Here is a 26,502-nt window from a genome sequence, read left to right as displayed (position 1 = left end):
ACAGGGCTCTCTCTTCTCCTTGCCCTGTCCTGCATTTCTGGCATTTACACTTTATGAGGATGGCTCTTCTGACTGATGCGAAGTGATATCTTTTGTAGTATTGATTTCCAGTGCCCACCTGTTTGGTTGGCTAAAAAAGTGTATGCCCTTTTCTTGAATATATACAGAAAAAAACACATACAGCCTTTTTGGCCAACTGCAATGTCGGCAATGTTCAGCCCCTTTTCTTGTGCTTAATGGCGAGTCCTTTCTACCTCCTCAAATCCCTTTCCTGCCATTCTCCCTTGCTTGCCAATCCTTTTCTTTGACTTTCCTCAAGACATTTTTCAGTGATAGATATTTTCAACTCTGCAGTTTCGTGAATTTTACTGCCCCTGAGTTCCATTGTTCAACTTGTGTTTATGGGAACTGGCCACAAAGCAGTGGGATTTCCTCAAGCCCTATACTGTTTCCATGGGCAACCCTAGCCTTTGGTCAATTCATCTTCCTGATTGGAAATTAGAGTGACATGTGCCTGTCTGAACACCTAGGACTTGTCTCTCATTGTTCCTCATCCTTCCGCTTCATCCTCTGGACAAATTCCAAACTGTACGCAACAGGATGTTGACAGTGTTGACATCTCCAAGTGGGGAGACTGTTAGTAAAGACGCTGGAGGGGTGAACCCGAGCACCAGGAGATGAGGAGATGAGATGCCTTTTCCAAACTCTTCCCAATCAGACGGTATACCATCCTCTGGGTGTGACAGACATGTTTTAGCAGTAGGAAGAGTCCCATTCATGTAAGGAGAACACCAGGGCTTTTTCAAAATCAGTGTCTCCCCGAAACCCAAACTGGGGAGTTTTTTAAGCTACGGCTACACATATGTTCATTAAGGGCCTTGGGAAGTAGGCAGAGTCCAAACTTTAGATGACTGAAGTCTTCAGGGTCAGAAGCACTCACCACCGGCTTCCCTTAGGTTACACTTTAACTGTCATTGATAGATGATGTCAATAAAAATATCTATTCTTTTTCCGATTATTTCCCCTTATAGGTTATTGCACAATATTGAGTGTAGTTCCCTGTGCTATACAGTAGTTCCTTGTTGATGATCTATTTTATACATAGCAGTGTGTATGTGTTAATTCCAAACTGTTAATTTATCCCTCCTCCCACCTTTCCCCTTTGGTAATAATAAATTATAAGATTTTATACTTCTCAGAAATGGGGGAGCTGAAAGAGAGGTATCATTTTCAATGGAAAAGCATTTAAAACAAGATTGAAGCTTTAACCAAGATTATTAGATGTACATCCTTGGAAAGAAATCACTTCATTTCTCTAATATTGACCTGACAAATAAGACAAACCTTTTCACTGAACTTGCTTATAATAAAGTGATGGAAATATCAAATGGAAGTGTTAGAAACATCTTATTTTACCCGAGCCTTATAAACTGTTCTATGTTAACTACAGTTCGGCTCACACATCTGTTCATTGAAGTTACAATAGTCTCAATTTCTGTTACTGATCCTCCAGAGTGGACCCCAACAAGGGTCCCCCTGCCCAGTGTCATTGGGGCCAACAGATCGAGACTGAGTTTGGTTCCCAAGCAAAGGAAACTTTATATTTTGATCAGAGAATGGAGAGGTGAGAGCATGCACTACCCCGTGGGCTGTGGGCTGGGCTGCTGTGTAGAGATCCTGTCAGAGTCAGTGAGAGGGAGGGGGCGGAGCTCTCAAGGGCCGGGTTGGCTGCAGCTCAGGCTCTATATCTCGGAGTCTGCACTGGGCCCCAGGAGCTGAGGTGTCGACCCAGCCATTCTGCACCAGGAAATCTGGTCTGAAGTGCCGGGTGTGGAACCTCTGCATGCGGGACCCTAGGAGCACGTGAAATTAGACAAAGCACAAAGGATAAAAAAGGTCAGACTTGACTTTATTGCCCACATTCTATTTTTATCTCCCAGGGATTTTTAATGGGCTTTGCTGGGGACAAACCCCTCCTCTGCCTTTTGTCCCGTTCCTCATTCTTGGAGTGCTGAGGGTGCAGACCCTTCTTCTGTAACTGCTGAGTGCTGAGTTGGGAGCCCTCATACCAGGGGACGAGGATCAGAACTTCTCCCCAGCAGCCTCCAGGTGACGTTGATTGGCCCCAGGACCCCTGCCTCCCTGCTCGTCCGCCTGAGCACCAGCATTGGAAGTGTTATAGATTCTAATGACCTTTAAGGGTCCAGGAAAGAGATGTGCAGAGACGCTGTGGGGGCCGGTTTCACCCCGCCCCACATTTGTTCGGCCACCTTAGGCTGACCGTTTCTGCCAGCCTAGATGCTCTGACCAGTAGTCTGCTCTTTCTTCAATTAGGCCCCTGAATTAACGTAAAAACAGCACCAGGTGTCAGAGCCCTGCCCGCTCAACTCCCAGACAGTCCAGGGTCAGTGGTGATCAAGGACCATGATGGCCACTGAGTCAACAGCCTTTTGAAGTAAACAGGAGTCCAGCCGGTCTTATTGGCCACCATCATCACGGTGTCTGTAGGCTTTTCTATGGTGACAGTGTGATATACGGTTCCCCCGCCAAGATTATTAGCTCCCCTCCGGGTGCAGGAAGTCCTGCAAGCAGTAGTCTACTCCTTTGGGACACACTATTGTTGTTTTATGAGAGAAACTCCAGGTCAAGTGATGTTCACACGAGTCGTCATGGTGCCCTGTTGCCCCCGGTTATCTCTCTGGATGTTGGAGTTGGAGGGCCTCCTCACTCGAGGTCGGTGTGCCCACGGAGCGAACCCTGCAACTTCAGGGCATGGTTGGTGATTAGGATCACCACGTGGGGTCCTTTTCCCTTAGGAGGGAGGTGGCCTTTTGGGCTGCTGATTTCCAGGTTTTTAGATACCGCCAGTATCTTGGCCAGATGTGGCAGTGGGCCAAGCCCTTTGGTGACTGTAGTTTATCCTACCTGGATGGCATTCTTGCGTTGTTCCATTTCAAGTGGTCCCAGTTTTTGCACTAATTCTCCAATGGCGATTCACCTTTCACCGGGAATGGAAAGGTCAAAGGGTTTAGCTCAATTAGGGAGTTCCAGGGCAAGGGTCTGAATTGACTGCTCTTTCCATTCTTGAAAGGCCACTTCTGGATTCTGTTCAAAAGGATCATCATCTTTTCCTTTCAGTGTTTCATATAGAGGCCCAGCTAGTAGACTGTAGTTAGGGATCCAGAAGCAGCAAACCCTGGCCTCCCCAGGAACCCCTAAGCTGTCTTCTAGTTTTAGAAAGGGGTAAGGCTGCAAATGGTTTCTTCCCTTTCCTGGGATGGGCTTCTCTGACCTTGTGTGAGAATGAAGCCCAGGCAGGTCACTGCAGTCTGTGATATTTGAGCTTTTTCTTGGACAACTTCTATCCTTTATTGGCTTGGTAGTTCAGAGGCCTCCTTAGTAGGGCTGGCGATCAGAATGTCGTCTGCATATTGAAGGAGGGTTTCCTTTTCCAGAGGTAGAACTTTTCGGTCTTTAGCTAAGCTTTCCCCAAAGATGGTGTGGGAATTTTTGAACCCTTGGGGCAAGACGGCCCGGAAGTATTGTTTTAGTTGTATGTTGAGTCCTGCCACTCACAAGCCAAAATTTCTTGTGACTCTGGGACTAATGGAATACAAAAGAAGGCATCATTGAAGACTAATACAGAATACCATGTCCTGGTGGTTGGTAGAATGACCAGCAGGGTGTAGGAATCAGGAGCAACTGGAGGTATATCCTCGGTGGCTTCACTGACTGTCCTGACATCCTTTACCAGGTCCCCAGCAGCCCATGGGGCTCTCGTGGTCAGGCCAATCCCAGGATATGGAGCTCTCCTGGGCAGGTACCCCACCCCCAACCCAGCCCACGGGGCTCTCATGGTCAGGCCCCTCCCAGGATACAGAGCTACCCTTGCAGGTACCGTGGCAGGGCTGGGCACACAGGAACCGTGCACATAGCCCTCATTGAAGAGCACCCCCAGCTCACCTGTCGCTCAGAGCTGACACAGAGCACCTCAGAGCAGGACTTGAACTAACAAACAGCAGCTCCGACAGGTCTGTGACCCTGGGCATCACTCTGTGTGGCCTCCCTCCACCTGGTCTTCCAGAGACTTCCACTGCACCCAGGGCACCAGGCCTCTGTCTCCAACCACCACCCACCCCTCCTCTCCCTGACTCCTGGGTTCCTCTCATTAGGAGAGGGTTTTCTTGAAGTTGTCTCCCACTCATGGGCCAGATAAAATGATTAGAAAACAAGCCAAAGCTGCAGCCCCTTGTCTATCCTGACTCTCAGGAGCCCACACCTGTTCCTTGGACCTGGCTGGTTCAGCAAGTTCCATTTTCTGCAACTGTGAGCCCCTGAAGGGTGATGATTGGTTACCTGGGCAGCCTTACCATGCCGGCCAGCCCTCCCCAGGTGTGCCTGGGTTGAGATCAATATAAATACCACTCCAGGCAGCAAAAGCCCCTGCAGCTGTGCCTGACGCCATTTTCTCTGCCCTGTCAGCAGTCTCGGGGCTGGGCTGGTGGGAGGGAGTGAGAGGCCACGGCTTTGTGGGTGGCCCAGTGTGAGTGGGGCTCTGCTGGACTTTCTGCAGCAGTTGCCAGGCTGCCACCTGCTAAAGAAGAGGATGTGTCACCCATACCTGCTGCTGGAATTTCTCCCTGGGCAGAGGTGAGGAAGGAAAAAAGCAGTGGGGGCAGGGACAGGACGGGTATCTCAGGCAGGGAAATGGAAATCTTCCAGAAGAGCACCCAGGGCCAGGACCATCCTGGCTGGCCTGCAGGCACCAAGTCAGCTGGCATGCTGTCACTCGTGTGGCTCCATGGCCCTTCCTCTAGGCTTTCAAGTCCTTGTATATATTCAGGTGTTTTACCTGGGAAGGGCGGGAACAGTTCAGCAGCAACTGGCCTGGGGCTCAGCTCACGTTTACTCACAGATGCCTCGGCACGGTGCCCCAGCTTTGCAATGAGGACGCTTGTTGTGTGGGGGCTGCTGGCTGAATGGGAGACGATTCCCCACCACTGACCAACTTCAGAATTGTTTACAACTGGAGCAAGTGCCCTGATACGGTTTTCCTCTGAGTAACTGGTGGGTTCTGTTTTTTTTTTTCTCTTTTTTGTTTTTGGTTCAAGGTAGATTTTATTCCTCTTTTTTGTATTTACAGATATAAGCATGGAAATAATTTATTCATATAAATGTATGTGAAGGGAATAATTGTTTTTTCTGTTTTATTTTTTAAATTTTATTTCTTTTTAATTTTGAATTTTATTTTATATTTTTATACAGCAGCTTCTCATTGGTTATCTATTTTATACATATAAATGTTTACATGCCAATCTCAATCTCTCAACTCCTCCCACCACCACCCCTCCAAGAGCTTTCCCCCCTTGTTGTCCATACGATTGTTGTCTACATCTGTTGCTCTATTTATGCCTTGCAAAACAGTTAATCTGTACAGTTTTTCTAGGTTCCACATATATGCATGAATATACAAGATTTGTTTTTCTCTTTCTGACTTACTTCACTCTGTATGACAGTCTCTAGATCCATCGACGTCTCTACAAATGACCCAATTTCATTCCTTTCATGGCTTAGTAATATTCCATTTTATATATGTACCACATCTTTATGCATTCGTCTGTCTGTGGGCATTTAGGTTGCTTCCATTACCTCGATATTGTAAATAGTGATGCAATGAACATTGCGGTGAATGTCTCTTTTTGATTTATGGTTTTGTCTGGGTATATGTCCAGTCCTGGGATCGCTGTATCATATGGTAATTCTATTATTAGTTTCTTAAGAAACTCCATATTGTTCTCCATAGTGACTGTATCAACTTATATTCCCAACAATAGTGGAAGAGGGTTCCTTTTCTCCACACCCTTTCCAGCATTTGTTGTTTGTAGATTTTCAGATGATGCCCATTCTAACAGGTGTGAGGTGATACCTCATTGTTGAGTCCATTTCGTTGAGCAGGGGGTAGGTCTTGTCTATTACATATTTGGCTTATGGAACGGTATCTGTGCTAATTTCAATCTCTGGTTTTATGCAGCAACCCCTTAACTCACCTTTCCCTTTAAGCAAGCATAAGTTGGTTTTCTAATCTTGAGACCCTGTTCTGTTTTGTAATTCAGTTCATGTGTAGCCAAGTTTACATTCCGTGCATTAGTGATACCTTATGATGTTTCTTTTTCTGTGTGACTTATTTCACTTAGAATCATCATGCCTCAATCCACTCATTATGCTGGTACAGGCCTGGTGACACAGATTTCATTGCTGAGTGGTATTCTGTTGTACGTAAATACCGCAACTTCTTTATCAATTATTTGTTCTCTGGGATATTTAACTCGTACTGTAGAAGAGGTTCCTGTAAACAGAGCCGTCCCAAATTTTGGGGTGGCTGTGTCTTTTTGATTTTAATTTCCCTAAGCTATAGGACCATAAGTGGAAATGCCCTAGACTCTGTTGCTTTGTTTTTCAGATGTATCAGGAAACACCATACACTTCTCCAGAGTGGCTGTTGGCAATTTACATCCCGCCATCAGCATAACAAGGCTCCTTTTTCCCCATGGCCTGTCTTGCCTTTCTGGATTTTACACTTTTCTCAGATGGCCCTTTAGACCGGGGGGAAGTGACACTTCATAGTAGTTCGCATTTCCATTGCAAGCTTGCTTGGTTTGCCAAAAAGGGCATATGTGTTTTTTCCTGAATATATTCAGGAACAAACTCATACGCCCTTTGTTGCCAAGTGCATCATTGTCAATGTTCTGCCTCTTTTCCTATGCTTTAAATGCAATTCCAGTCTACCTCCTGAAATCGGTTTCCTGAAATTCTGCCCCGCTTTCAAGTCCTCTTCGTAACCTTACTTCAATATATTTTTGGACGTTATCTGTTATTTATAACTCTCCAGGTTTGTGAATTACAGGGTCCCTGAGCTCCTTTCTTCAACTCGCTTTCTTGTGAGCTGGCCGCAAACCCGCAAGATTGCTTCAGGCCCTAATCTGCTTCTGGCAGGGCATGCTGAGCCTTTGGTTAATTCCTCTTCCTGGTGGGAAATGAGTGTTAAATATACCCGTCCAGACACCTACCTCACTCTCAACCCCTTGGTGATGTGGGTCCTCTGGTTTGTGGCCACCTTTGCTGGGTTCCTCACCTTTCGATGATGTGGCCCCACTAGTGTGAGGACACTCCTGCTTGGTTCTCATCCACGTGGTTATGTGGACCCCCTGGTGAGAGTCTGTTCCTGGCTTTGTTCCTCACCCACCTGTGAGGGAGACCCTCTGCTGATAGGTCACTCCTGCATGGCTGGCACACATTGCCTTGGTGAAGTCAGCCGTGTGGTGGCAGTTGGAGCGTGCTGGGAATCTCCTCCCCCCGGTGATGAGGACCCTCTTGCGTCAGGCCCTAACTGCTGGACTCACCAACTTTTCTTAGGGAGCCCGGTGATGCTTTGGCACTCCTCTTAGGATCCCATCTCCATGGGGTTGTGGGCCTTCTGCTCTGAGGTCCCAATGGCTGGGTTGTTCACATTTTCATGATGTGGGCTCTCTGGTGTTCACAGAAGCCTGGATCCCATAGCCTCTGTGCTCTTGGCCGCCTGCTGGGAGGCTCCAACTGCTGGATTCCTCACTTTTTTAACTTTTTGGGCCCTCTGTTGTGAGGATCCTCCTGCCTGCCTCACTCCCATCCCCTTCGTGATGTGTGTCGTCTGGTTTGAGGCCACATGTGCTGGGTTCCTCACCTTTCGATGATGTGGGACCAATGGTCTTAGGAGACTCCTGCCTGGTTCACATCCCCTTGGTGATGTGGGCCCTCTGTTGAGAGTCTGATCCTGGCTGGGTTCCTCAACCATCTGTGAGGTGGGCCGTCTGCTGTGAGGTCACTCCTGCCTGGCTTGCTCACCTCGCCTTGTGGACATGAGCCCTCTGGTGGCACTTGGAGCCTGCTGGGAGCCTCCTCTCCTCGGTGATGAGGGCCCTCTGGCATCAGGCCTTAACTGCTGGGCTCCCCACATTTTGTGATGTGCGCCCAGTGGTGCGAGGACACTCCAGCCAGGTTCACATCCCCATTGGGATGTGGGCCTTCTGCTCTGAGGTCCCAAAGCCTGGGTTGCTCACAGTTTCATGATGTGGGCTCTCTGGTATTAGTTCACTCCTGCCTGCATCCCATAGCTTCTGTGCTCTGGGCCGCCTGCTGGGAGGTTCCAACTGCTGGATTCCTCACCTTTCTTATTCTTTGGGCCCTCTGATTTTAGGCTACTCCTGCCTGCCTCACTCCCATTCCCTTTGTGATATGTGTCCTCTGATTTGAGGCCACATGTGCTGGGTTCCGCACCTTTCGATGATGTGACCCCACTGGAGGGAAGACAGTCCTGACTGGTTCCCATCCCCTTGCTGATGTGGGCCCTCAGCTGAGAGTCTTCTCCTGGCTGGGTTCCTCACCCTTCTGTGAGGTGGGCCCTCTGCTGTGAGGTCAATCATGCCTGTCTGGCACAGGTCACCTTGGCGACGTGGGCCCTCTGGTGGCAGTTGGAGTGTGCTGGGATCCTCCTTCCCTCAGTGATGAGGGCCCTCTTGCCTTAGGCCATAACTGCAGGGCTCCCCACATTTTCTGATGTGCGCCAAGTGAGTGAGGAGACTCTTGCCAGGTTCCCATCCCCATGGCGATATGGGCCTTCTGCTCTGAGGTCAAAACGGCTGGCTTGCTCACAGTACCATGATGTGGGCCCTCTGTGAGTTCACTCCGGCAAGGATCCCTTATCATCGGTGCTCTGAGCCGCCTGCTGGGAGGTTCCAACTGCTGGATTCCTCAACTTTTTTATTCTATGTGCCCTCTGTTGTGAGGCTCCTCCTGCCTGCCTCACTGCCAGCCCCTTGGTGATGACTGTCCTATGGCTTGAGGCCACATGTGCTGCGTTCCTCACCTTTCGATGATGTGACCCCACTCGTGTGAGGACACTCCTGCCTGGTTTCCATCCCCTTGGTGATGTGGGCCTTCTGGTGACAGTCTTATCCTGGCTGGGTTCCTCACTCTTCTGTGAGGTAGGCCCTCTGCTGTGAGGTCAATACTGCCTGACTTGCACACATCACCTTGGTGACGTGGGCCCTCTGTTGGCACATGGAACCTGCTGGGAGCCTCCTGCCCTCGGTGATGACGGCCCTCTAGCATCAGGCTCTAACTGCTGGGCTCCCCACGTTTTCTGATGTGAGCCCAGTGATGCCAGGACACTCCTGTCAGGTTCCCATCCCCATGGGGATGTGGGCTTTCTGCTCTGAGGTCCCAATGCCTGGGTTGCTCACAGTTTCATGATGTGGGCTCTCTGGTGTTAGTTCACTCCTGCCTGCATCCCATAGCTTCTGTGCTCTGGGCCGCCTGCTGGGAGGTTCCAAATGCTGGATTCCTCACTTTTTTTATTCTTTGGGCCCTCTGTTTTTAGGCTCCTCCTACCTGCCTCACTCCCATCCCCTTTGTGATGTATGTCCTCTGATATGAGGCCACATGTGCTGGGTTCCTCACCTTTCGATGATGTGGCCCCACTGGTGGGAGGACAGTCCTGACTGGTTCCCATCCCCTTGGTGTTGTGGGCCCTCTGGTGAGAGTCTCATCCTGCCTCGGTTCCTCACCCTTCTGTGAGATAGGCCCTCTGCTGTGAGGTCACTACTGCCTGGCTGGCGCATGCCACCTTGTAGACGTGGGCCCTCTGTTGGCAGTTGGAACCTGCTGGGAGTCTCCTCCCCTCAGTTATGAGGGCCCCCTGGCGTCAGGCCCTAACTGCTGGGCTCCTAACATTTTCTGATATGTGCTAAGTGGTGCAAAGCCACTCCTGCCAGGTTCCCATCCCAATGGGGATGTGGGCCTTCTGTTCTGAGGTCCCAACAGCTGGGCTGCTCACAGGTTCATGATGTGGGCCCTCTGCTGTGAGTTCACTGCGGCCTGGATCCCATAGCCTCGGTGCTCTGGGCCACTTGCTGGGAGGTTCCAACTGCTGGATTCCTCAACTTTTATATTCTATGGACCCTGTGTTGTGAGGCCAGTCCTGCCAGCCTCATTCTGAACCCCTTGGTGATGTGGTTCCTCTGGTTTGAGGACACATGTGCTGGGATCCTCACCTTTCGATGATGTTGTCCCACTGGTGTGGGGACACTCCTGCCTGGTTCCCATCCCCTTGGTGATGTGGGCCCTCTGGTGAGAGTCTGATCCTGGCTGTGTTCCTCACCCTTCTGTGAGGTGGGCCCTCTGCTGTGAGGTCACTCCTGCCAGGCTGGCACACATCGCCTTGGCGACGTTGGCCCTCTGGTGGCAGCTGGAGCCTGCTGGGAGCCTCCTCCTCTCGGTGATGAGTGCCCTCTAGCGTCAGGCCCTAACTTCTGAGCACCCCACGTTTTCTGATGTGAGCCCAGTGATGCCAGGACACTCCTGTCATGTTCCCATCACCATGGGGATGTGGGCCTTCTGCTCTGAGGTCCCAATGTCTGGGTTGCTCACAGTTTCATGATGTGGGCTGTCTGGTGTTAGTTCACTCTGGCCTGGTTCCTCTAGCCTCTGTGCTCTGGGCCGCCTGCTGGGAGGTTCCAACTGCTGGATTCCTCACCTTTCTTATTTTTGGGCCCTCTGTTATGAGGCTCCTCCTGCCTGCCTCACTCCCAGCCCCTTGGTGATGGGTGTCCTATGGTTTGAAGCCACATGTTCTGGGTTCCTCACCTTTAGATGATGTGGCCCTACTCATGTGAGGACACTCCTGCCTGGTTCCAATCCATTTGGTGATGTGGGCCCTCTGGTGCGAGTCTGATCCTGACTGGGTTCGTCACACTTCTCTGAGGTGGGCCCTCTGCTGTGAGGTCATTCGTGCCTGGTTGGCACACATCGCCTTGGCGACGTCAGCCCTCTGGTGGCAGTTGGAGCCTGCTGGGAGCCTCCTTCCCTTGGTGATGAGGGTCCTCTGGCGTCAGGCCCTAACTGCTGGTCGCCCAAAATTTTCTGATACGTTCTCAGTGGTGCGAGGACACTCCTACCAGAATTCCATCCCCATGGGGATGTGGGCCTCCTGCTCTGAGGTCCCAATGGCTGGGTTGCTCAGTTTCATGACATGGGCCCTCTTCTGTGAGTTCACTGTGGCCTGGATCCCATAGCCTCGGTGCTCTGGGCCGCCTGCTGGGAGGTTCCAACTGCTGGATTCCTCACTTTTTTATTCTATGTGCCCAGTGTTGTGAGGCTACTCCTGCCTGCCTCACTCCGAGGTCCTTGGTGATGTGGGTCCTCTGGTTTGAGGACACATGTGCTGAGTACCTCAGCTTTCGATGATGTGGCCCCACTGATGTGAAGACACTCCTGCCTGGTTCCCATCCCCTTGGTGATGTGGGCCCTCTGGTGAGAGTCTGATGTTGGCTGGGTTTCTCACCCTTCTGTGAGGTGGGACCTCTGCTGTGAGGTAACTCCTGCCTGGCATGCTCACGTTGCCTTGGCAATGTGAGCCCTCAGGTGGCAGTTGGAGCCTGCTGGGAATCTCCTCCCCTCAGTTATGAGAGCTCTGGATAAAACACATATGCCCTTTTTTGCCAAGTGCATTATTTTCCAAGTTCTGTCTCTTTTCCTATGCTTTAAGAGCTACTCCCGTGTACGTTCTGAAATCAGTTTCCAGCAATTCTGCCCCGCATTCAAGTCCTCTTCGCAGCCTTACTTCAGTATAATTTTGGATGATAGCTGTCATTTATAACTCCGCAGGTTTCTGAATTACAGTGCCCCTGAGCTCCTTTCTTCAACTCGCTTTCTTGTGAGCTGGCCGCAACACCGCAGGATCTCCTCAGGCCCTAATCTAGTTCCAGCATGGCACGCGGAGCCTTTGGTTCATTTATCTTCCTGGTGGGAAATGAGAGTTAAATTTGCCCGTCCAGACACCTCCACCTAGTCTCTCATTGGTTCTCCCTATTCCTGTTCATTTTCCACAGAAATTGCAAACTGGGCCAAACAGGAGGTTAAAGGCACTGACTCTCCAAGTGGGGAGAGTGTTAGTAAAGCGTCTGGAATGTTGCACCCGAGTACCAGGGGACGAAAACTGAGACACATTTGAACACGTTTCCCGATCACACGGTGGATCATACTCTGGGTTCCACATGCATGTTTTAGCTGAAGGAAGAATCCCTTAAACCTGGAGAGTTGAGACCCATGGAATGGGTACCATGCAATATGACTTCAAAGGGTCTGCATTTGCTCACTGAACCTCACCAATCCTATCACTGCTGCGTTTATGCCACTGTACACACGCTTGATTCTCTTTCGGAGACATATAAATCCATAGGTTTTAAGATTCTTACTAGTCAGGTATATTCTTAGGCGTTTAATATGGGGTGTTGAGTCCACTTCGTTGAGCAAGGAGTAGCTCTTGTCTATTACATATTTGGCTTATGGAACGGTATCTGTGCTAATTTCAATCTCTGGTTTTATGCAGCACCCCAACTCACCTTTCGCCTTAAGCAAGCATAAGTTGGTTTTCTACATTTGAGACCCTGTTCTGTTTTGTAATTCAGTTCCTGTGTAGCCAAGTTTACATTCCGTGTATTAGTTATACCTTATGATGTTTCTTTTTCTGTGTGACTTATTTCACTTAGAATCATCGTACCTGAATCCACTCATTATGCTGCTACGGGCCTGATGACATAGATTTCATTGCTGAGTGATATTGCATTGTACGTAAGTACCACAACTTCTTTATCCATTTTTCGCTTTCTGTGATATTGAACTTGTACCATAAACGAGGTTCTTGTAAACAGAGCCGTCCCATCTTTGGGGTGGCTGTGTCTTTTTGATTTTAATTTCCCTAAGCTATAGGACCATAAGTGGAAGTGCCCTAGCCTGTGTTGCTTTCTTTTTTAGATGTTTCAGGAAACACCATACACTTCTCCAGAGTGGCTGCTGGCAATTTACATCCCGCCCATCAGCATAACAAGGCTCCCAGTTCTCCATGGCCTGTCCTGCCTTTCTGGATTTTACACTTTTTTCAGATGGCCCTTTGACCGGGGTGAAGTGAGACTTCATTGTAGTGCAGATTTCCTTTGGGAGCTTGCTTGGTTGGCCAGAAAGGGCGTATGCGTTTCTTCCTGAATATATTCCGGAAAAAACGCATACGCCCTTTTTGGCCAAGTGCATCATTGTCGACGTTCTGAGTGTTTTCATATGTTTTCAGTGCAATTCCTGTCTACCTCCTGAAATCGGTTTCCTGCAGTTCTGCCTTGCTCTCAGTGCCTCTTCATAGCCTTACCTCAATATACTTTTGGAGAATAGTTGGCCTTTATAACTCTGCAGGTTTTTGAATTGCAGTGGCCCTTAGCTCCATTTTTCAGCTCTTATTTTTGTGATCTTGCCTCATATCCACAGGATTTCTTCAGGCCCTATTCTTCTTCTGGGGCGCCTTGCTCTGCCTTTGGTTAATTCTTCTTCCTGATGTGAAATTAGAGTGACATGTGCCCATTGAAACCGCTACAGCTATTTTCTCACTGGTTCCCCCTATTCCCATTCATCCTCCGCACTAACTGCAGACTGTGCGATACCGGAACTTAAAGGCATTGACTCTCCATGTGGAGATGTTGTTAGTAAAGTGGCTGGAATGTTGATCCGGAGCCCCAGGAGAGGAAAATGAGGTGCATTTTAGAAACCTTTCCCGATCATATGGTATACCATCCGCTGGATTTCCCATGCATGGTTTAGCTGTAGGAAGATTCCCTTCAACTTGGAGTGTTGGGACCCTTGGAATAAGTAGCATGAAGTATTGCATTAAACTTTCGGCAGTTGCTCACCAAAGCTCTCCAATCCTTTCAGCCCCAAGTGTCCAGCCTTATGTCTTATCCAGCTGTGGGTTTATATGTGGTCATTCCAGGTTGCATCACAGCCCCTGAGCGAATTTTGTAAGAATTTTTCTCTCTTTCATTGTTTCTGCGTTTTGGTTTTAAAATTTATTTCTATAATGGGGTTTAGCTCATTTTCACTGCTGTGTTTGTGCCGCTCTGCGCACACTTGATTCCCTTATGGAGATATATCAATACATGGGTTTTAAGATTCTTATTACTCAGATATATTTCTCTGCGGTGTATAGGGTGTGTTGAGGCCAGTTCATTGAGCGAGGTGTAGATCTTGTCTGATACCTATTTGGTTTATTGAACGGTATCTGTGCTAATTTCAAACTCTGGTTTTATGCATCACCCCACCTCTCCTTTCCCCTTAAGCTGACATAAGTGTGTTTTCTAAATGTGAGACACTGTTCTGTTTTGTAATTCATTTTTTGTGCAGCCATATTTATCCTCCCTCTATAAGTGATATCTTATGATATGTTTCTTTTTCTGTTTGACTTATTTCAAGTAGTATTATCGGACCTCAATCCACTCTTTATCCTTCTACTAGCCTTATTACATTGATTTCATGGTGAAGAGATATTCCATTGTACATAAGTACCACATTTTCTTTATCCATTGTTCTCTTTCCTGGGATATTTAAGGTGTACTGAAGTTGAGGTTCTTGTAAACAGAGTAGCCCTAAACTGTGGTGTGCTTGTGTCTTGTTGATTTTTAGACTTCCCTAGATATACTCCCGTGATTGGAAGTGCCCTATGCTCTGTCGCTCTGTTTTTTAGATGATTTAGGAACCACCATACACTTCTCCAGAGTGGCTCTCGGCAGTTCACACACTGTCCATCAGCGTATAAAGGCTCCCTGTTCTCCATGGCCTGTCCTGCATTTCTGGTGTTTACAATTTTTTCGGATGGCCCTTTTGACCGGTGGGAAATGAGACTTCTTTGTTGTGCACATTTGCATTGCTTGCTTGCTTGGTTGCCCATAAAGTGCGTATGCGTTTTTTCCTGGATATATTCAGGAAAAAACGCATACTCCCTTTTGGGCCAACTGCATCATTGTCGAAATTCTGCCGCTTTTCATGTGCTTTAAAGGCGAGTCCAATCTATCTCTTGAAATCTGTTTCTTGCAATTCTGTCTTGCATTCAGATCCTCTTCTTTGCCTTACCTCAACATATTTTTGGACGTTAGTTTTCATTTATAACTCTGCAGGTTTGTGAATTGCAGTGACCCTGAGCTCCATTTTTTAAGTTGCTCTTTTGTGAGCTGGCCTCAAAACCGCAGGATTGCTTCAGGCCCTATTTTGGCTCCGGCGAGGCGGGCTGAGCCTTTTTTTAATTCTTATTCTTAATGGGAAATTAGAGTGACATGTGCCCGTCCAAACCCCTACAACTATTCTCTCATTGTTTCCCCCTCTTCCCGTTCATCCTCCTCACAATTTGCAAAATGTGTGAAACAGAAGTTTAAATGTGCTGATTCTCTAAGTGGGGAGATTCTAAGTAACGTGGCTGGAATGATGAACAGGAGCACCAGGAGAGGATAAATGAGGTGCATTTTAGACACATCTCCCGATCACATGGTGTACAGTCCTCTGGGTTTTCCATGCATGTTTTAGCTGTAGGAAGATTCCTTGAACCTGCAGATTTGGGACCCATTGAATGGGTACCAGGTAGTATTACTTTAAAGGGTGTGCATTTCCTCACCCAACCTCACATTTCTCTTAGCGCGAACAGTTTCCAGCCTTATGTCTCATCCTGCTGTGGGTCTAGATGTGTTCAATCCATGTTGCATCACCGTCCCTGAGGAAAAGTTGTAAGAGGTTTTCTCTGTCTCTCTGTCGTTTATTTTTTTCAATTTATTACTATATTGGTTACAGCTGATTTTCAAAGCTCTGTTTCTTGCTGCTGTACATCCACTTGATTCACGTACAGAGAGACATCAATAAATTCTTTTTCAGATTCTTACCAGTCATAGATATTCTTTTCCGGTGACTTGAGTGTGCTGAGTGCAGTTCTTTTAGCTACCGTGTAGGCCTTGTTGATTATCAGTTTGGTATTTGGAATGGTATCTTTGCTAATTTCAACCTCCTGGATGATGCCTCACCCCTCCCCACCTTTCCCGTTTAGCAGCCTCACGCGTGTTTTCTACATATTTGACTATGTTTTTGTTTTGTAATTTATTTCATGTGTAGCCATTTTGGATTCCACCTTTAAGTGATATCTTATGATATGTGTCTTTTTCTTTTTGAATTATGTCACTTAGAATGATCATACGTAACTCCTCCGGAGTTGTTACAACTGGCCATATTTCATTGATTTCCAGGCTGAGTAATATTCCACTCTACATAAGTACCACATCTCTATCCATTTTTTCCCTCCAGAGACATTTAAGTTATATCCTAGTCGAGGATCTTTTAAACAGAGAGGCAGTAAACATTGGGGTGCCTGTGTCCTCTCGATTTTTGTTTTTCCCAAGATATACGCCCATGAGTGCAAGTGCCCTATGCTCTGTAGCTCATTTTTTAGATGCTTTAGTAAACACAATACACTTCTCCAGAATGGCCGTTGGCAATATACATTTCCACTATAAGCCTCACAGGGCTCTCTCTTCTCCTTGCCCTGTCCTGCATTTCTGGCATTTACACTTTATGAGGATGGCTCTTCTGACTGATGCGAAGTGATATCTTTTGTAGTATTGATTTCCAGTGCCCACCTGTTTGGTTGGCTAAAAAAGTGTATGCCCTTTTCTTGAATATATACAGAAAAAAACACATACAGCCTTTTTGGCCAACTGCAATGTCGGCAATGTTCAGCCCCTTTTCTTGTGCTTAATGGCGAGTCCTTTCTACCTCCTCAAATCCCTTTCCTGCCATTCTCCCTTGCTTGCCAATCCTTTTCTTTGACTTTCCTCAAGACATTTTTCAGTGATAGATATTTTCAACTCTGCAGTTTCGTGAATTTTACTGCCCCTGAGTTCCATTGTTCAACTTGTGTTTATGGGAACTGGCCACAAAGCAGTGGGATTTCCTCAAGCCCTATACTGTTTCCATGGGCAACCCTAGCCTTTGGTCAATTCATCTTCCTGATTGGAAATTAGAGTGACATGTGCCTGTCTGAACACCTAGGACTTGTCTCTCATTGTTCCTCATCCTTCCGCTTCATCCTCTGGACAAATTCCAAACTGTACGCAACAGGATGTTGACAGTGTTGACATCTCCAAGTGGGGAGACTGTTAGTAAAGACGCTGGAGGGGTGAACCCGAGCACCAGGAGATGAGGAGATGAGATGCCTTTTCCAAACTCTTCCCGATCAGACGGTATACCATCCTCTGGGTGTGACAGACATGTTTTAGCAGTAGGAAGAGTCCCATTCATGTAAGGAGAACACCAGGGCTTTTTCAAAATCAGTGTCTCCCCGAAACCCAAACTGGGGAGTTTTTTAAGCTACGGCTACACATATGTTCATTAAGGGCCTTGGGAAGTAGGCAGAGTCCAAACTTTAGATGACTGAAGTCTTCAGGGTCAGAAGCACTCACCACCGGCTTCCCTTAGGTTACACTTTAACTGTCATTGATAGATGATGTCAATAAAAATATCTATTCTTTTTCCGATTATTTCCCCTTATAGGTTATTGCACAATATTGAGTGTAGTTCCCTGTGCTATACAGTAGTTCCTTGTTGATGATCTATTTTATACATAGCAGTGTGTATGTGTTAATTCCAAACTGTTAATTTATCCCTCCTCCCACCTTTCCCCTTTGGTAATAATAAATTATAAGATTTTATACTTCTCAGAAATGGGGGAGCTGAAAGAGAGGTATCATTTTCAATGGAAAAGCATTTAAAACAAGATTGAAGCTTTAACCAAGATTATTAGATGTACATCCTTGGAAAGAAATCACTTCATTTCTCTAATATTGACCTGACAAATAAGACAAACCTTTTCACTGAACTTGCTTATAATAAAGTGATGGAAATATCAAATGGAAGTGTTAGAAACATCTTATTTTACCCGAGCCTTATAAACTGTTCTATGTTAACTACAGTTCGGCTCACACATCTGTTCATTGAAGTTACAATAGTCTCAATTTCTGTTACTGATCCTCCAGAGTGGACCCCAACAAGGGTCCCCCTGCCCAGTGTCATTGGGGCCAACAGATCGAGACTGAGTTTGGTTCCCAAGCAAAGGAAACTTTATATTTTCATCAGAGAATGGAGAGGTGAGAGCATGCACTACCCCGTGGGCTGTGGGCTGGGCTGCTGTGTAGAGATCCTGTCAGAGTCAGTGAGAGGGAGGGGGCGGAGCTCTCAAGGGCCGGGTTGGCTGCAGCTCAGGCTCTATATCTCGGAGTCTGCACTGGGCCCCAGGAGCTGAGGTGTCGACCCAGCCATTCTGCACCAGGAAATCTGGTCTGAAGTGCCGGGTGTGGAACCTCTGCATGCGGGACCCTAGGAGCACGTGAAATTAGACAAAGCACAAAGGATAAAAAAGGTCAGACTTGACTTTATTGCCCACATTCTATTTTTATCTCCCAGGGATTTTTAATGGGCTTTGCTGGGGACAAACCCCTCCTCTGCCTTTTGTCCCGTTCCTCATTCTTGGAGTGCTGAGGGTGCAGACCCTTCTTCTGTAACTGCTGAGTGCTGAGTTGGGAGCCCTCATACCAGGGGACGAGGATCAGAACTTCTCCCCAGCAGCCTCCAGGTGACGTTGATTGGCCCCAGGACCCCTGCCTCCCTGCTCGTCCGCCTGAGCACCAGCATTGGAAGTGTTATAGATTCTAATGACCTTTAAGGGTCCAGGAAAGAGATGTGCAGAGACGCTGTGGGGGCCGGTTTCACCCCGCCCCACATTTGTTCGGCCACCTTAGGCTGACCGTTTCTGCCAGCCTAGATGCTCTGACCAGTAGTCTGCTCTTTCTTCAATTAGGCCCCTGAATTAACGTAAAAACAGCACCAGGTGTCAGAGCCCTGCCCGCTCAACTCCCAGACAGTCCAGGGTCAGTGGTGATCAAGGACCATGATGGCCACTGAGTCAACAGCCTTTTGAAGTAAACAGGAGTCCAGCCGGTCTTATTGGCCACCATCATCACGGTGTCTGTAAGCTTTTCTATGGTGACAGTGTGATATACGGTTCCCCCGCCAAGATTATTAGCTCCCCTCCAGGTGCAGGAAGTCCTGCAAGCAGTAGTCTACTCCTTTGGGACACACTATTGTTGTTTTATGAGAGAAACTCCAGGTCAAGTGATGTTCACACGAGTCGTCATGGTGCCCTGTTGCCCCCGGTTATCTCTCTGGATGTTGGAGTTGGAGGGCCTCCTCACTCGAGGTCGGTGTGCCCACGGAGCGAACCCTGCAACTTCAGGGCATGGTTGGTGATTAGGATCACCACGTGGGGTCCTTTTCCCTTAGGAGGGAGGTGGCCTTTTGGGCTGCTGATTTCCAGGTTTTTAGATACTGCCAGTATCTTGGCCAGATGTGGCAGTGGGCCAAGCCCCTTGGTGACTGTAGTTTATCCTACCTGGATGGCATTCTTGCGTTGTTCCATTTCAAGTGGTCCCAGTTTTTGCACTAATTCTCCAATGGCGATTCACCTTTCACCGGGAATGGAAAGGTCAAAGGGTTTAGCTCAATTAGGGAGTTCCAGGGCAAGGGTCTGAATTGACTGCTCTTTCCATTCTTGAAAGGCCACTTCTGGATTCTGTTCAAAAGGATCATCATCTTTTCCTTTCAGTGTTTCATATAGAGGCCCAGCTAGTAGACTGTAGTTAGGGATCCAGAAACAGCAAACCCTGGCCTCCCCAGGAACCCCTAAGCTGTCTTCTAGTTTTAGAAAGGGGTAAGGCTGCAAATGGTTTCTTCCCTTTCCTGGGATGGGCTTCTCTGACCTTGTGTGAGAATGAAGCCCAGGCAGGTCACTGCAGTCTGTGATATTTGAGCTTTTTCTTGGACAACTTCTATCCTTTATTGGCTTGGTAGTTCAGAGGCCTCCTTAGTAGGGCTGGCGATCAGAATGTCGTCTGCATATTGAAGGAGGGTTTCCTTTTCCAGAGGTAGAACTTTTCGGTCTTTAGCTAAGCTTTCCCCAAAGATGGTGTGGGAATTTTTGAACCCTTGGGGCAAGACGGCCCGGAAGTATTGTTTTAGTTGTATGTTGAGTCCTGCCACTCACAAGCCAAAATTTCTTGTGACTCTGGGACTAATGGAATACAAAAGAAGGCATCATTGAAGACTAATACAGAATACCATGTCCTGGTGGTTGGTAGAATGACCAGCAGGGTGTAGGAATCAGGAGCAACTGGAGGTATATCCTCGGTGGCTTCACTGACTGTCCTGACATCCTTTACCAGGTCCCCAGCAGCCCATGGGGCTCTCGTGGTCAGGCCAATCCCAGGATATGGAGCTCTCCTGGGCAGGTACCCCACCCCCAACCCAGCCCACGGGGCTCTCATGGTCAGGCCCCTCCCAGGATACAGAGCTACCCTTGCAGGTACCGTGGCAGGGCTGGGCACACAGGAACTGTGCACATAGCCCTCATTGAAGAGCACCCCCAGCTCACCTGTCGCTCAGAGCTGACACAGAGCACCTCAGAGCAGGACTTGAACTAACAAACAGCAGCTCCGACAGGTCTGTGACCCTGGGCATCACTCTGTGTGGCCTCCCTCCACCTGGTCTTCCAGAGACTTCCACTGCACCCAGGGCACCAGGCCTCTGTCTCCAACCACCACCCACCCCTCCTCTCCCTGACTCCTGGGTTCCTCTCATTAGGAGAGGGTTTTCTTGAAGTTGTCTCCCACTCATGGGCCAGATAAAATGATTAGAAAACAAGCCAAAGCTGCAGCCCCTTGTCTATCCTGACTCTCAGGAGCCCACACCTGTTCCTTGGACCTGGCTGGTTCAGCAAGTTCCATTTTCTGCAACTGTGAGCCCCTGAGGGGTGATGATTGGTTACCTGGGCAGCCTTACCATGCCGGCCAGCCCTCCCCAGGTGTGCCTGGGTTGAGATCAATATAAATACCACTCCAGGCAGCAAAAGCCCCTGCAGCTGTGCCTGACGCCATTTTCTCTGCCCTGTCAGCAGTCTCGGGGCTGGGCTGGTGGGAGGGAGTGAGAGGCCACGGCTTTGTGGGTGGCCCAGTGTGAGTGGGGCTCTGCTGGACTTTCTGCAGCAGTTGCCAGGCTGCCACCTGCTAAAGAAGAGGATGTGTCACCCATACCTGCTGCTGGAATTTCTCCCTGGGCAGAGGTGAGGAAGGAAAAAAGCAGTGGGGGCAGGGACAGGACGGGTATCTCAGGCAGGGAAATGGAAATCTTCCAGAAGAGCACCCAGGGCCAGGACCATCCTGGCTGGCCTGCAGGCACCAAGTCAGCTGGCATGCTGTCACTCGTGTGGCTCCATGGCCCTTCCTCTAGGCTTTCAAGTCCTTGTATATATTCAGGTGTTTTACCTGGGAAGGGCGGGAACAGTTCAGCAGCAACTGGCCTGGGGCTCAGCTCACGTTTACTCACAGATGCCTCGGCACGGTGCCCCAGCTTTGCAATGAGGACGCTTGTTGTGTGGGGGCTGCTGGCTGAATGGGAGACGATTCCCCACCACTGACCAACTTCAGAATTGTTTACAACTGGAGCAAGTGCCCTGATACGGTTTTCCTCTGAGTAACTGGTGGGTTCTGTTTTTTTTTTTCTCTTTTTTGTTTTTGGTTCAAGGTAGATTTTATTCCTCTTTTTTGTATTTACAGATATAAGCATGGAAATAATTTATTCATATAAATGTATGTGAAGGGAATAATTGTTTTTTCTGTTTTATTTTTTAAATTTTATTTCTTTTTAATTTTGAATTTTATTTTATATTTTTATACAGCAGCTTCTCATTGGTTATCTATTTTATACATATAAATGTTTACATGCCAATCCCAATCTCTCAACTCCTCCCACCACCACCCCTCCAAGAGCTTTCCCCCCTTGTTGTCCATACGATTGTTGTCTACATCTGTTGCTCTATTTATGCCTTGCAAAACGGTTAATCTGTACAGTTTTTCTAGGTTCCACATATATGCATGAATATACAAGATTTGTTTTTCTCTTTCTGACTTACTTCACTCTGTATGACAGTCTCTAGATCCATCGACGTCTCTACAAATGACCCAATTTCATTCCTTTCATGGCTTAGTAATATTCCATTTTATATATGTACCACATCTTTATGCATTCGTCTGTCTGTGGGCATTTAGGTTGCTTCCATTACCTCGATATTGTAAATAGTGATGCAATGAACATTGCGGTGAATGTCTCTTTTTGATTTATGGTTTTGTCTGGGTATATGTCCAGTCCTGGGATCGCTGTATCATATGGTAATTCTATTATTAGTTTCTTAAGAAACTCCATATTGTTCTCCATAGTGACTGTATCAACTTATATTCCCAACAATAGTGGAAGAGGGTTCCTTTTCTCCACACCCTTTCCAGCATTTGTTGTTTGTAGATTTTCAGATGATGCCCATTCTAACAGGTGTGAGGTGATACCTCATTGTTGAGTCCATTTCGTTGAGCAGGGGGTAGGTCTTGTCTATTACATATTTGGCTTATGGAACGGTATCTGTGCTAATTTCAATCTCTGGTTTTATGCAGCAACCCCTTAACTCACCTTTCCCTTTAAGCAAGCATAAGTTGGTTTTCTAATCTTGAGACCCTGTTCTGTTTTGTAATTCAGTTCATGTGTAGCCAAGTTTACATTCCGTGCATTAGTGATACCTTATGATGTTTCTTTTTCTGTGTGACTTATTTCACTTAGAATCATCATGCCTCAATCCACTCATTATGCTGGTACAGGCCTGGTGACACAGATTTCATTGCTGAGTGGTATTCTGTTGTACGTAAGTACCGCAACTTCTTTATCAATTATTTGTTCTCTGGGATATTTAACTCGTACTGTAGAAGAGGTTCCTGTAAACAGAGCCGTCCCAAATTTTGGGGTGGCTGTGTCTTTTTGATTTTAATTTCCCTAAGCTATAGGACCATAAGTGGAAATGCCCTAGACTCTGTTGCTTTGTTTTTCAGATGTATCAGGAAACACCATACACTTCTCCAGAGTGGCTGTTGGCAATTTACATCCCGCCATCAGCATAACAAGGCTCCTTTTTCCCCATGGCCTGTCTTGCCTTTCTGGATTTTACACTTTTCTCAGATGGCCCTTTAGACCGGGGGGAAGTGACACTTCATAGTAGTTCGCATTTCCATTGCAAGCTTGCTTGGTTTGCCAAAAAGGGCATATGTGTTTTTTCCTGAATATATTCAGGAACAAACTCATACGCCCTTTGTTGCCAAGTGCATCATTGTCGATGTTCTGCCTCTTTTCCTATGCTTTAAATGCAATTCCAGTCTACCTCCTGAAATCGGTTTCCTGAAATTCTGCCCCGCTTTCAAGTCCTCTTCGCAGCCTTACTTCAATATATTTTTGGACGTTATCTGTTATTTATAACTCTCCAGGTTTGTGAATTACAGGGTCCCTGAGCTCCTTTCTTCAACTCGCTTTCTTGTGAGCTGGCCGCAAACCCGCAAGACTGCTTCAGGCCCTAATCTGCTTCTGGCAGGGCACGCTGAGCCTTTGGTTAATTCCTCTTCCTGGTGGGAAATGAGTGTTAAATATACCCGTCCAGACACCTACCTCACTCTCAACCCCTTGGTGATGTGGGTCCTCTGGTTTGTGGCCACCTTTGCTGTGTTCCTCACCTTTCGATGATGTGGCCCCACTAGTGTGAGGACACTCCTGCTTGGTTCTCATCCACGTGGTTATGTGGACCCCCTGGTGAGAGTCTGTTCCTGGCTTTGTTCCTCACCCACCTGTGAGGGAGACCCTCTGCTGATAGGTCACTCCTGCATGGCTGGCACACATTGCCTTGGTGAAGTCAGCCGTGTGGTGGCAGTTGGAGCGTGCTGGGAATCTCCTCCCCCCGGTGATGAGGACCCTCTTGCGTCAGGCCCTAACTGCTGGACTCACCAACTTTTCTTAGGGAGCCCGGTGATGCTTTGGCACTCCTCTTAGGATCCCATCTCCATGGGGTTGTGGGCCTTCTGCTCTGAGGTCCCAATGGCTGGGTTGTTCACATTTTCATGATGTGGGCTCTCTGGTGTTCACAGAAGCCTGGATCCCATAGCCTCTGTGCTCTTGGCCGCCTGCTGGGAGGCTCCAACTGCTGGATTCCTCACTTTTTTAACTTTTTGGGCCCTCTGTTGTGAGGATCCTCCTGCCTGCCTCACTCCCATCCCCTTCGTGATGTGTGTCGTCTGGTTTGAGGCCACATGTGCTGGGTTCCTCACCTTTCGATGATGTGGGACCAATGGTCTTAGGAGACTCCTGCCTGGTTCACATCCCCTTGGTGATGTGGGCCCTCTGTTGAGAGTCTGATCCTGGCTGGGTTCCTCAACCATCTGTGAGGTGGGCCGTCTGCTGTGAGGTCACTCCTGCCTGGCTTGCTCACCTCGCCTTGTGGACATGAGCCCTCTGGTGGCACTTGGAGCCTGCTGGGAGCCTCCTCTCCTCGGTGATGAGGGCCCTCTGGCATCAGGCCTTAACTGCTGGGCTCCCCACATTTTGTGATGTGCGCCCAGTGGTGCGAGGACACTCCAGCCAGGTTCACATCCCCATTGGGATGTGGGCCTTCTGCTCTGAGGTCCCAAAGCCTGGGTTGCTCACAGTTTCATGATGTGGGCTCTCTGGTATTAGTTCACTCCTGCCTGCATCCCATAGCTTCTGTGCTCTGGGCCGCCTGCTGGGAGGTTCCAACTGCTGGATTCCTCACCTTTCTTATTCTTTGGGCCCTCTGATTTTAGGCTACTCCTGCCTGCCTCACTCCCATTCCCTTTGTGATATGTGTCCTCTGATTTGAGGCCACATGTGCTGGGTTCCGCACCTTTCGATGACGTGACCCCACTGGAGGGAAGACAGTCCTGACTGGTTCCCATCCCCTTGCTGATGTGGGCCCTCAGGTGAGAGTCTGCTCCTGGCTGGGTTCCTCACCCTTCTGTGAGGTGGGCCCTCTGCTGTGAGGTCAATCATGCCTGTCTGGCACAGGTCACCTTGGCGACGTGGGCCCTCTGGTGGCAGTTGGAGTGTGCTGGGATCCTCCTTCCCTCAGTGATGAGGGCCCTCTTGCCTTAGGCCATAACTGCAGGGCTCCCCACATTTTCTGATGTGCGCCAAGTGAGTGAGGAGACTCTTGCCAGGTTCCCATCCCCATGGCGATATGGGCCTTCTGCTCTGAGGTCAAAACGGCTGGCTTGCTCACAGTACCATGATGTGGGCCCTCTGCTGTGAATTCACTCCGGCAAGGATCCCTTATCATCGGTGCTCTGAGCCGCCTGCTGGGAGGTTCCAACTGCTGGATTCCTCAACTTTTTTATTCTATGTGCCCTCTGTTGTGAGGCTCCTCCTGCCTGCCTCACTGCCAGCCCCTTGGTGATGACTGTCCTATGGCTTGAGGCCACATGTGCTGCGTTCCTCACCTTTCGATGATGTGACCCCACTCGTGTGAGGACACTCCTGCCTGGTTTCCATCCCCTTGGTGATGTGGGCCTTCTGGTGACAGTCTTATCCTGGCTGGGTTCCTCACTCTTCTGTGAGGTAGGCCCTCTGCTGTGAGGTCAATACTGCCTGACTTGCACACATCACCTTGGTGACGTGGGCCCTCTGTTGGCACATGGAACCTGCTGGGAGCCTCCTGCCCTCGGTGATGACGGCCCTCTAGCATCAGGCTCTAACTGCTGGGCTCCCCACGTTTTCTGATGTGAGCTCAGTGATGCCAGGACACTCCTGTCAGGTTCCCATCCCCATGGGGATGTGGGCTTTCTGCTCTGAGGTCCCAATGCCTGGGTTGCTCACAGTTTCATGATGTGGGCTCTCTGGTGTTAGTTAACTCCTGCCTGCATCCCATAGCTTCTGTGCTCTCGGCCGCCTGCTGGGAGGTTCCAAATGCTGGATTCCTCACTTTTTTTATTCTTTGGGCCCTCTGTTTTTAGGCTCCTCCTACCTGCCTCACTCCCATCCCCTTTGTGATGTATGTCCTCTGATATGAGGCCACATGTGCTGGGTTCCTCACCTTTCGATGATGTGGCCCCACTGGTGGGAGGACAGTCCTGACTGGTTCCCATCCCCTTGGTGTTGTGGGCCCTCTGGTGAGAGTCTCATCCTGCCTCGGTTCCTCACCCTTCTGTGAGATAGGCCCTCTGCTGTGAGGTCACTACTGCCTGGCTGGCGCATGCCACCTTGTAGACGTGGGCCCTCTGTTGGCAGTTGGAACCTGCTGGGAGTCTCCTCCCCTCAGTTATGAGGGCCCCCTGGCGTCAGGCCCTAACTGCTGGGCTCCTAACATTTTCTGATATGTGCTAAGTGGTGCAAAGCCACTCCTGCCAGGTTCCCATCCCAATGGGGATGTGGGCCTTCTGTTCTGAGGTCTCAACAGCTGGGCTGCTCACAGGTTCATGATGTGGGCCCTCTGCTGTGAGTTCACTGCGGCCTGGATCCCATAGCCTCGGTGCTCTGGGCCACTTGCTGGGAGGTTCCAACTGCTGGATTCCTCAACTTTTATATTCTATGGACCCTGTGTTGTGAGGCCAGTCCTGCCAGCCTCATTCTGAACCCCTTGGTGATGTGGTTCCTCTGGTTTGAGGACACATGTGCTGGGATCCTCAC

The sequence above is a fragment of the Leucopleurus acutus genome (assembly GCF_964270905.1).
Source record: "Leucopleurus acutus genome assembly, chromosome: 1".
Lineage (NCBI taxonomy): Eukaryota > Metazoa > Chordata > Mammalia > Artiodactyla > Delphinidae > Leucopleurus > Leucopleurus acutus.
Note: the sequence above shows the minus strand (reverse complement) of the source record.